The 12,500-nt window shown below is 37.1% G+C and overlaps 1 protein-coding gene across 2 annotated transcripts in view; it reads right to left on the reverse strand.

The window, feature by feature from the left end:
• LOC132203376 (insulin-like receptor) overlaps positions 1 to 11,144 on the reverse strand; it is a 99,203-nt gene extending 88,059 nt beyond the window's left edge. The window contains exons 1-2 of one of the 2 annotated variants that reach the window (XM_059631105.1): positions 11,116 to 11,144; positions 10,955 to 11,056 (exon numbers count right to left, since the gene is read on the reverse strand). The gene's annotated coding sequence lies outside the window, so the exon portion shown is untranslated. Of the gene's footprint in view, positions 1 to 10,954 lie in introns of both variants that reach the window. The other variant, XM_059631104.1, reaches the window with a different exon arrangement.
• Positions 11,145 to 12,500: the final 1,356 nt, after the last annotated feature.

The following is a 12,500-nucleotide window of genomic DNA, read 5'->3' on the forward strand; positions in this document are numbered from 1 at the left end:
CTTTTTCCAACTAGCGCATTTACAAAAAATTGAAAAGCTGATTGCGAGCGCTTTTATATTGCTATCTGCCGCTCTTTTATGTAACACGAACGTATTGTAGCAGACAAAAGTTGTCTTTACGACTATTGTGACACATTTGTAAGGGCTCCATTCTTGAAAATTTATACATTAAAAATGTGCGTGCAATAAACGACGCACTAAATCGCATTTATGGTGTACTTTGCCGACGATTTTCAGCTTGTTCAAAAATAATCAACATGCAGAAGGATATTACGTTTCGGGGGAAAGATTTGTTTTTTACACCACGAGCATCCCTCTCTTTCGTGTTTATGAATAAAACATCTCTCATTTCGGTGTATATGTGTTTATTTATAATTAAATCATATTTCGGTTGGAGTTTCACGCTTGAATATCCACTAAAGCGTGGGGAGCAAAATAAGCCGCTGTTTGTTCGGGCGAGTTGAGCAAAAGTCAAAACCAGTTTGTGTGTATATGCGTGTGCGTGAGTTTGAACATGCGGGGCGGCCGCGACGTTATAATTAATATTTTAAGAGCCATTTTCGGGTCGGATGAATGCAAAAGACCGGGTTCTCATTCCCTTTCGTACGCTATACAACCCTCTCAGAGGGGCTTTCACTAAAGAGTTATCTGTCCGGTCGGAGAGCACATCAACCCCAGCATGCCTGACGCGCCTTGCTCTAGCGTTGCTCGCGCATTTTCACTTCTCTATCTCTCGGCTCAAAAAGCTCTTTTCGAATTAGTCCGTCGCGGCCGGCGGTGACAAATTGTCCGGCATGATTTTCTCCTCCAAATAGCACTTGAATTGCAAAAGAAAATCCTAATCTCCGCCTTTCGTCGAGATTAAATGGACCAGAGCAGTTTCTTGCGGTCACCAGCTTGGTTTGCAGAAATTTTACAATGACGCTCGTTTATTCAGAAGTTGATGGATTTTTGTGAAGATGTTAAAAGGAAAAATATTTTACAGGTTGTCCAACAAAAACTTGAATGAAAAATTGCAAATGAACTGCTGTGGGCATGAAAAATATCGTGAAACACAATAATTTTCCACATTAAGTAATTAAATTCACCCAACACACAGATCTGGCTGAATGGTCCTGCCAAAGCCATAATCAATATCAACAACAACAACAACAACAACAATTTTCACGGTTTTGCGAGATTATCAGTTACATTTTTGGCATAAAAAGATTATCTTTCAAATTGTTCAATTCAGTTGAATGTACTCCAAACCGCTCTAAACTATCCTAAAAATCCATTCGAATTGATCAAATTTCTCATCAAAACTTGTATGTTGACGTTCAAGCAATTTTTATAAATATAAATTTACGCGTTTTTTAAACATCATTTTACTTTACTATTCAATCAGGAATGTTTATAATCATGTAATTCATAATATGTTGGGTGGATGTTTTGCGCTACAGTAACTTATATGGACAATTTAATTATTCAATGCCATATTATTTTTTAAACTTCAAGTAGCTATCAAAAATATAGGGCTCCAAGATATATACAAAAATACCTCTTGCATTATTCTCAAAAGCTGCCGGCTTCCCAGATTTGTTCCATGCACGCATCGAGCACGAAAAGGATGAAAAATTAGTTAAATCTCGCAAGACAGCCAGCGAACAAGAGGACGCCGGTTGTGCATGAGCTGTTGCTCCAGGGGCGCTCCACTTCTCCCTTGGCGAGAGAGCAAGAGTTTCATTTGTAGACAGCAACACACGCACACACTGCATCTATATATGTACATAAACTCATCATTCGCCCATGTATGTATGTGAAACCATCAAGATTTTGCCGAGTCCCACGAGAAGTGCAAGACGAAATAAATGAAAATAAACGCGAAGCGACTTTTGGGTCCTCCAGCTGTTTGCCCGGTCGCTGCTGCTGACGAAGTCCCTTTTGGGGTCTTTCGAGGGCCCTCGAAATACAACTGAGCGGATGCAATTTATATGCATATTAGCAGGGCACGAGAGTGAGACGCTTTTGGGAAGGAGACACTTTTGATTGCACCGCGCTTTATAGCCGGATTTTACACTTTCGAGTTACGGCTGGTAGCTCTCTCGGTGACAATGAGGGGAAAAGCGCATTATTATTATACTATTCGCTATATGCATATAATAGGCATGGTTGTAGGATTTCAGTTTAACGATCTGCAATAAAATTATGCAAAGCGAGAGTAAACGGGCGATAATTAATTTTCTGGCAAACGAGCTTGAAATTAAGTCGGTGCATGAGTTTAAGCAAAAGGGAAATGATATGGGGCCATTTCACGGTATGCCTGCTGCAGTTTTAACACAGACGTTAATTTCTGGCTGGGATTAAACGGGGCTTAAGACGCAGTTGAGGAAATAAAATACGGATTTTCTTATCTTTGTTACTTGAATCTTATAGATATTATACTATGCTAGAATAAATTAGAAAGGACAGTTGCTATTTAATATTAAATAAGTGTTTTTTTTTTCAATTGAATCGCATCCAGGATTCAGGATAGTTTTTCAATTAATAATTTTTATTGATTTGCTTTGATAAATCAGTTTTTTAAATTGACCCTCCATGTTGCTAAATTACTACAATTTTTCCAAATCAATCAAACTGAATTAAACTGAGCATAGTGTTAAATTTTCAGCATTCGCTGATTCAAATTTACTGAAGCGTAAGCAAAGTTTAGCTTGCTGGTCACTTCTGCACGAGGCATTTAAGCGGATTTGCATAAATTTTTGGATAATGCAGGAGGCCCCATTTGTTGTTAACGACGCGCTGCATCAACTGAGAATTTAATCCGCCGTCAATTTTGTGTAATACGCCCGTGTTCGCACCGAGCCGCGGCACATGAGCTGGAAAAGAAGGAAAAAAATCGATTCATGCACAGCGAGCCGAGCACAAAACCGATTACGGCGACTAAGAGGGAGCACTCACTCTCAGATACATAATATTAAAATGGGTCGCTGCTCCTGTGAGCGGACAAGGTGCGAATGGGTTCTCTTTCCAGCAGCCTCTCTTCCTGGCTGCACCTTGACTATATAGTTGGGTCGGCCGAGTAGGGGAGGAAGGTTTTTTACTTTTCACCAGACGGCAGCTAGACAGAAAGAGAAAACTCTTCGCAGCTCACCGTCTGCATTTTTCTCATAGTGGCGGAGGAAGTGAAGGAAGATGAGGAGCAGCGGTTACAAAAGAGTCAACAGATGCTGCTGCCGCCCGTGAAACGAACGAGAGCGAGCGCCCTTCGGAATCGTGGCAAATGAGATGGCACGCACAAAAGAAACGAGCAGCGACCTACTGAATGGGTTTCGTCAGAGAGAGAGCAAATTTTCTCGCAATTCGACTGCGCTTTCCTTGGCAAAAATCGTCTTGAAATTTAATTAAAGGCGTAAATCAAACTGAGAGGAGAAGGTATAAATTTCAAATTTTCAGGTACTGTGAAAATTTTCTGGGGCTGTTTTTAATTAACAAAGGATAGGAACATATTTTTTTTTACAAATGAAGCCAAACTATTTAATTGTAGAGCATGAAAATTGATAATGATAAATTAAAAATTATGAAATATTAAAATTATGGGGGTTTTGAGTAATTAGTCTTTTTTCTCACTATATTATTTTTATCATTTTGAGGAGAACGAAGCTGAACAAGTTTGGAAAATTTTGCTCTGCTATGCGTAAAATAATGCAAACATGCACATTTGAAGAGGCTGTTTAAAATTATGAGATTAAAATATCACGTCTAAAGAAGAGCAATAATAAAATACAAGTTTTCAAGTCAATAAATTATAAGTGTTTTCAATTCAGTGCGGGCCGTCGTTGAGTTTTATTACCCGCTTGTAAACGTTAGTGTTATTGCTTGTTTTGAATATGCAATATGGTGGCTTCTTTTTGTACCTCGTTTGCTCACGTTTCATAAGTCTGCCTTCCAAATTTAGGATCAATAGCTGCAGTTAAATTTAAATTAATTAAATTATATTGAAAAAAAAAATTGCGAGTAATACCGCTTTTCAGCTTAGGTTATATGGCCACGAAAATGGCCGACAGAGCGATTCGGAACAAAGAGGCGGCGGAAATTAATAATGGAAATGTCCATCGAGCGATTTGAGACTTAGACCAACGGATCGTCGTAAACCGGCCAAATAATAAAATAAATCCGACAAAAAAGGAAACGCTTGGCCGCGATTTTCCTTTTATTTGACGCGGTCTCTGGAGAGAGAGAAAGAATAAGGGAAACATTTTCGTTTTGTTCCGAGAAACGTCAATAAAGCAGATTGGCTCAATTTATTCGGGGGAAAACAACTTGGACTAATGCACGTGTGTTCGTTCGTTTGTTCGTTCCGTGTCCCTTCTTGTGTTTTTTGTCTCTGATTTATTGCGCCGGGGGTGACAATTTTTTATTGATACACACACCCCCGCGATAGTGTGAATTATTTACTTTGCCCGTACGTGTGGCGCAAGACGAAGCCACTCTGGAGACTTTTTCGGTCACGCATTCAATTTTCATCAGAGCGCAAAGATGATATGGGGGTGAGCTGTTTGCACAATGACACATTGGGCAGCGCATGAGATATTCGTAGAACCCCAAAGTATTGATTATTATCTATGTGTGCGATACTTTCCTATTTTACGACGTACAAAACGTAAATGGAGTGGTACATTTTTTTTGTTTTTGGATTCAGATATATAAGAGTGTAAAAATTAAATTAATAAAAAAAGGAGAAGAAATATTTTCTTGCTATTTTTTTCTATAACATGCTATTTTTTTCCAACAATTCCTTTTCTAAATAAATTATCTGCAACAACTGAATGTAAACTTAACAAAAAAGGAATTGTTGCTAATTTTAGTGAACATTCTACACAAAATTTTAACAATACAATTTTGGCAAAGCTGTTGTGATGAAATTATTTGAACTTTTACACGCATTTTTTTTCCTATTTTCATCGGCTCGGAAATAAATTTTATAAATCGTGTCCACGATTCAAATTTGAGTTTCGCTTCCTGGGTACCAGCAACTGCCAATTACTTCAGTATTCAAATCTGAGCTCTCACAAAGCACGTGGCACTTTTGGCCGCGTGCAGTACAAAAATATATATAAAAGTCTGCGTGTGCTGCGGGCGAGCAGACAAAGAGGTTGCAGACCAAAATCCAGCGGGATTTCGAGGACAATAACTGCCATACTGCGGTCCATATGCAAATTAGCATCTTTGGCAGCGCACAAAAGCTTCCGTTTGAATAAAAAGCCCCGCAGCTTTTGACAAGACAGAGACGCACAATTATTGTGCGTAGCGCAACTCTCTCGATCAAATAATAAATAAACGCGAGTTCCGCTTCATGGCCATTGAAAAAATTTATCAGAAAAAATCAAAAAATAGAGAGAAACTAAAAGAAACTTTTATTTTCAAACCATTTTTATTTCATCGAACAAAAAATCTGAAATGGTGAAATTTTAGAATTTGAAGCCGCCATAATTTTTATTTCTAAATGGGATGTTTCGATACAATTCTTAATTGCTCGGAACTTAAGAATAATTTAAATACTTTTTTTTTTACTTTTGCACGAGTTAAGAGGGAAAAATATACATTTAATTAATCACGAAACAGTATTAAATTTCAGTTTATTGAAATTCGAAATCAGAGTAGATGTCAGCCCTTATCGATGCCTCAACGGCTCAGTTGTGTGTGAGTACGAGTGTGTTGCAGATGCTATACTTTTTTCTGTTTTTACTGCCGTCTCGTGAGTTTTTTTTCGCCCGGGTGCTGTCGTGTCCGATCAATTTCCGCAGTAGCTTTTTTACTCTGTATAACTCGCACTGCAGTTTGTGACTAAACTTTTTTGATGGGCGTGCCAATAAATAATTTATTTTTGCGCTGCGTTACACAGATAGACGATGGCACCCTAATGTGTCCCCTACAATCTGCTTTTTCGAATACTCTAGAGGTTTTAGCCGTAAGTATTGTCAGAGAAAAAATCAAGAAGGCTCAAATAAATTAAAATTAATTTAACCACAAAAAGGAATAAAAGAGTTGCAGAGATAACAATCGCGCGGATCGCGCGCAGACGCCTGCCGAAGATAACATTCCCCCCTCCCACTTCCTGACGCGTTATAATTTGAATAAAATTGGATTCAACGTTGCAGAAGCAAAAAGTTCTTGGGCGAAATGCGACTCGTGGCATTCCTCGCAAGAAACAAAAAAAAATTTGAAACGCGTCGCTTCACATTAAATTTGATTTCGCGCGGAAATATCATCCGGATCCGCAGCTTTTGAGCCGGAAAAAACAGCCATAGGATAAAAATTGAAATCAAGTGAGCGAAGGCGGAGGAATTTTCGTTCTTGCCGTTCAGAAAAAAACATCAAAATATGCAAATTTGCCTGCAAGAAAAAGGGGGTGAATTTCGTTGCGATTTTTTTTTTTGCTGAGGTGAAACTAAAGTTCTTTTGATTGCTTCAAGATTCTCAGGGGAAAGAGAATTTTCAAATCATATTAAATCAATTAAAATGACACATCAAAATATTTTGATTAGACTTTTTTTTCGTCTTTTCAGTTCATTGGCCTAGCGTTGAAAACCGAATCACGTGGTGGGAAAATTGCAAATAACGCACCTGACTTGCCCTGCGTGGCTAGTCGACCCACATTCGCAGCGCCTAATTAAAATCTCGGCAACCCCGGGGGAGGCAGGTTGGGTGGTCGGTGGCGTTGGGCGGGACGACGAGGGCGGCGGCAGGGCATGAATCGCGGGAGTAGCGTACTCATTGTTGTGACGCCCGGCCGGTCGGCCGTGGGATCGATCGTCGCCGCCGCCGCACCCAAACACCCGCTCCGGCCCCGCGGACCCCTGCAGAACCACCCCTTCTATCCGTTCGCCAGCAGCACCACGCCGCAAGAGCGCGCTTTTAAACTTTGATCGCGCGCGAAAGATTCGGCGGCATGAATTTTGCAAGAGACTTTTATTGTCTCTCGTCCGCGCCCACCTGATTCCCCTTTTCGCCCGAGTGCACGCCCGTCTTCAATTATTCACTTCGCACCCCCTTTTTGCAGGGTGCGCGCGTGTGTGAGAACTTGCCCCTGGATTATTCAGCGAATACCTCTGACGGCCACCAAGCTCCGGACCAAAGTCTGCGAGAAGCAATTCAATTATAAGGCTCTCTTGTTTTAATTGTTAAGAATACAAAAAAAGGGGTTGAAGAATGATATTTATTTCAACGTTCTTTTGTGCAAGTAAAATCCATTATAATTGATTTTTCATTAATTTTATTGCTAACTTTAACGGATTTTGTACAGCAGGTGTTAAGTATAAATAAATTTTAATAAATGATATTTTATTCTAATATTTTTCTTCTATTTCCTATTAAATCAAAAACAAACAAAATATCTCAAATTCATCATTTTATATATATTTATGCTTTTAAATTACTTTTTATGCTTTTTATATTTGTTACAATATTGTGCCAATTCACTCATCCATTTTTCCAAAATATCTTATATTTCGACTATTGCCTACAATCTGCAGAACGGTTTGATATTTTTTCTCATTTTTTAATATTATTTTTTAATTATTATCGAATTTTTTATCCACATTTCTGCAATCACATTGTAAGAATGAACAGAAACTTTAAATCTTTCACATTTTTCTAGCATTTTTTGTATTTCGCTGAAAGTTCATAAATATGACGTTGTCCAAAGTCAAGGAGATTTTGCTCCTTTTTCTGACTCTATCCCGATTCAATTCGCTTCCCTTAGAAGTCCCTGCACAAAGTCCATTATCCACAGCGTGCATTATACCCTTTTCGACCTCCTATTTAATTCATTAGGACATTGTTAGTTATGTGTTGCGAGCCGCATTTTCTCTTATTTGTTTGTTTGCTCGCCAGCGACAACTCACTTACACGCCTTGTGAATATTTAATGATTTTATTACTTTTCTCCTTCGCTTTTGTCCAACCTGACAACGGGCCATTACAATAATTAAATTGCGCCCCCGACACACAAAGAAATGGCAGAGATGAAAGGACGCGTGCGAGTGGCACGGAATTTAGGGGGGACAAAAAGGAAATGCGGACGAAAAGCATCCAGACTTTGAAGTTGATGCGCATCTTGGCTGAAACTACGATATTAACTTAGATTTACAACTAGCCATAGCTTTGCTCATAAAGTTATAAGATTCACCAATATATGATCTTATACATTCAGCTTCATTACTATGTAATAAATAAACAGAATTAATATATAGTCATGTAAGTAGTAGAAAAATGTATTTAAAAAAGAAATTTTATGCTTATTTATAACTTACAAACTATTTTTGGAGAATGGTATTAAAAATCGTAGACTATTTTAATGTATAATTTGATTCAATCCCTTTAAATTTATTCAAAAATGTAATGAATTTACCACTAATATGCCAAAATTTGAAGAATTTTTGTACTTAAATAAAATAATTAATTCCATTATTTGATCAACAATAGAGGGTAACGGGTAAATAATTAACTAAATTTGCAAGCAGTAAAAATGAGATAATTTTCATCTAATCTTTTGAATATAAAAAAGCAAAAATATGATGATAAAATAATTTTGTTACTTTCCAGGTTATTCTTTTATAACAGGTGTTATCTACTCACACTTGTTTTTGTTCCTGATTAAAAAAAAAACAATGAATCAATAAATAAAAATTGTTATTTCTTTTTTTTCGTATACGAGAGTTGAATCGAAGTTCATGTTGGCCTAACAGCAAACAAACAAATCGCGTCCTTACTTCAATTTACAAATCGACGAGAAGGAGGAAGAAAAATCAGAGCGAATTGCAGTGAAATATCTTTGGAAAGCGGCGGGTGTATAAATATGCAAGTCACACAGCCTCCGACACGTGTGCGTCATTACCGAAATTTTCGGCCCAGAATTTGGTCGGCAGTGCGAGCACGTTCTCTTAACAGGGTGCATTGGGCGGTGGGCGCGAGGGTGCGTGAAGTATGAAGAGGGGACGGACGCATCGATCTGGGATGCAGCGCGAGTGCTGCGTAGTTGGCGCGGCAACCCTTCTCGCCACCACCCCGTGTGCAGCCCAAAAGAGGGAAGATAAAACCAAATGCACCCCTCGATGGAAACGCACACGCCCAACGGCCCTTGTGTTTGCCAAAGCTGACGAATTGGGGCAGCGGCTTGCTGAATAATGGATGTCCTTCGGCTGCAGCGGAAAATTTCCGCAAGTCCCACAGGGCATGTCCAAACAAGGAAAAGACCGAGAAATTATTTTAGCGTTGGGACATATATTGGGAAACCACGCAAGAAAGAGAAAACATTTATTTTTATTCATAATTTCAAAATTTTTCTAGTGTTTACATTATAAAAATTAAAATTAAAATGAGAAAATAAATAAAAAATTAAAATTTTAAAGTTACGAAAGAAAATTTCAATTATTATATTTCCTATTTTATTTTTTATTTTTATTTTTGCAGTTTAGAAACTTTTTTTAATGTTTTTAACTCACAATCAGTTTCACTGAACAGAGAATATACAAAAATAAGTTTCCCTAAATAATTTCAGCGAGATCAAAAATTTCCTCAGAGATTAATGATAATTTCAGTATGTTTTAACGTTTCAGCATAGATACGGATTTGATTTTACGTCTCCTTCGAGAAAATCTCAAAATTGCAAGGAAGTATCACCCGGAGTGCGAGATGTTAGCAACAGTGCAATGACCAGGCGGAATCCATGTGAATTGGATGTAAAAAAAAAAATGAGATTTATTAATCCAGAATAAATATTTCTTAGTAATTTTATCGACAGGAAAGTTTGATAAATGAGAGAGACCGACCCATAGCCTAATAAGCTCAAGGGTGCCATAAGAAAAGTAAAAATTAAAAAAAGTTTAATAAATGAAAGATCAGGCAGATTGACCATCTCAATGAGCCTATTTGGACGGAATTAAGGGATTATTTGCCGAATTCGCTTAAGTTATTTTTCTATCAATTCATATATTAAAAACTTAAATTAAAGATGATCTTTAACTTTCAAAAACAATATTAAGAGAATTTTCAAAAATTTAACCTTAAATGGCAAGCGTGTAAAACACGTATTTGCTATTGAATTTTATCAGGAAAAAATATAATAATGAAGGATAGTATAATTATACATGTTCCTAAAATTTTAAAACTTTAAATACTGTCTTATTTTTGCCATTCTAATTTTAATAACAACAATAAAAATTTTCTTAGTTATGTTAATTAAATCAATAAATTGTAGACCAAATTTTGTTCATAAAGAGTAATTAATTAGATATAAATATAGAAAATATACACAATAGTATTAATATAATAAATTTTAAAAAATAGCCAAAATGCTTTAAAAAAAAAATATCAAATTACAAGATTTTTTTTCCATTTTTAAAATTTGTCAACGTCAATACATAATTCCTCCAAATTGAAAAATTTTCAAAAATTACATTTGAAAAAACCTGAATTCTACTAGTCTCAAAGCTAGTGGGTTGAACTGTGGATAAAAAAAAAAATCATGAAAATTGTTTGATCTCGAAGAATCTAGATTTAGAGCAACAACAATTGAGTGTTGGCACTAAATCCATATTAATTTATACTTCTTGCACACAATGAACTGTGTACCGTATTTCTTGTGGTAAGGCGTGCAGGTGCGAGCCTCTTTCCTACGGTCAAGTCTCGTGACCATTATGTTTTGCTACACGCATATTATTATTCCATTTCATTCACCTGCCCCCTGGCTGTTTACAAACATTGCCATGTGCGTCGCACCAACCATTTTCTCAACGTCGGCGGCCCGGAGTCCGATTTTCGGCCGGACTTTCTGTCACAATCCGACGCATCCGGCCCTGTTTCCCGCCAATCCGGCCGGTCACGGATTCCCCCGGCCCACGTCTGCGGCTCGTCTCGCGTTTCCTGTCCCCACGGTGGGGCCGGGGACCGAATTTTCGCAAAGTCTAACTCACCTCTTTTGGCAGTGAATCAGGTCTTCGGAACTTTCCTGGTCGAAGAAGGCGAATGGCGAAATAAGGTCGAATCGTCGACAGGTCGCGTGGAACATTCGTTCTCTGAAACGTGAACAACAATCACTAACACTAATGCACCGAGAGGAGGGTGGTAAACAAACAAACACGGGCGACCGGAACAAATTTCCAGACTGTTTCCACGAGTTCCCACGCCAACTATACTGCCAGAGACACCTATTGGATAGGGTTGCTACTGTTTACGTTCTTAATAGTATTCTGAAGTTCGAAGGCGGGAAAATCAGGCAGTGAAAAGAGGGACAAAAGATGGAGAGGATAATGGGGTCTTTTTGATCACGGAAGTTTTAGCAAAATTCTTGCAATTGATGGTGCGTTTTGTCCAAAAATTAATTTTTTTTTCATATATAAATATTTTCAATGATTGAAAGTATTTGTAACAATATGGACGCCATTTAAACACCAATAATAATAAAATCGATAAAAATGGGTATAAAAACTTTAATCAAAGTACAAGTCAGTACAAGTCAATAAATGCAAGTGAGCTCACTCAATCAAATTATAATTCCATGCAAATCATTAGGTATTAATTTAGTATTATTGAATATTATTTTAATTTGTCGGCTCAGCTGGCCAATTGACAGCGTACCGCGTCTGTGATCGATCAGCTCCTATTGCCAGCCAGCCAGTAAAGACAAAACAAATGAAAAATTGTTTAGTCTGTTAGTTTCCTTTTTAGGCCGTGAAAATGTACGATGTTTATTTTTTTAATTAAATTTCTATTTTTAGTATTATTTTAGTATCCATTGTTCCTGCATAAACAAACGCAGCAGATATAAAAAAATTCAATAGCCCAATTTCATTGGAAACAGAATATGAGTTTATTCAAATTAAACAACGTATATATTTGTCTAAGTGGAGTCATAAAAAGAGGTTAATATTTTTCTTTGTTTTCCTAAAATGTTCCTTTCTATAAAAAATTAAACCCGGCAACATCATTAGATAATGCGATATGCTCCTTTTAGAAAAATCTTTGATTAATTTGAAAATTTTAAATGCATATATTTTTTATTTATGCCTTCGCTTCAAATATTTCACTAACAGTTAAATTCCTGTAGATGGTATAAAATATTTTTTTAGTTTGAAATAAGCACAGTGAAATAAATTAAATATAAAAATATTCGTAATAATAATGCAAATGGGCCGGTGCAGTGCTTGCTGCATTAGTTGACAACACGACACAACTGTACACAAAAAATTACAAAAAAAAACAAGCTCACTCTAAAAAATTAACAACAAGACTTTGTTTTTTGTTTGTTTATTATGTCTTAGCTAGACTCTAAAAAAAATGGAAATTCTCAAGCCGCCCGCAACTGGAAAAAAGATATTGGAGAAAATGGAGAACTAACCGTTTTTTTCTCTTTTATTTCGAAACTCTGAGATAACCATGTTTGTGATGAGTAAAAAATGGCACACAGGGCACAGGGCCTGACATATCAGAAAAAAACCCGAGACGAAAAGAGAATAATAT

This window comes from Neocloeon triangulifer, unplaced genomic scaffold (genome assembly GCF_031216515.1).
Source record: "Neocloeon triangulifer isolate White Clay Creek 2 clone unplaced genomic scaffold, ASM3121651v1 ptg000017l, whole genome shotgun sequence".
NCBI lineage: Eukaryota > Metazoa > Arthropoda > Insecta > Ephemeroptera > Baetidae > Neocloeon > Neocloeon triangulifer.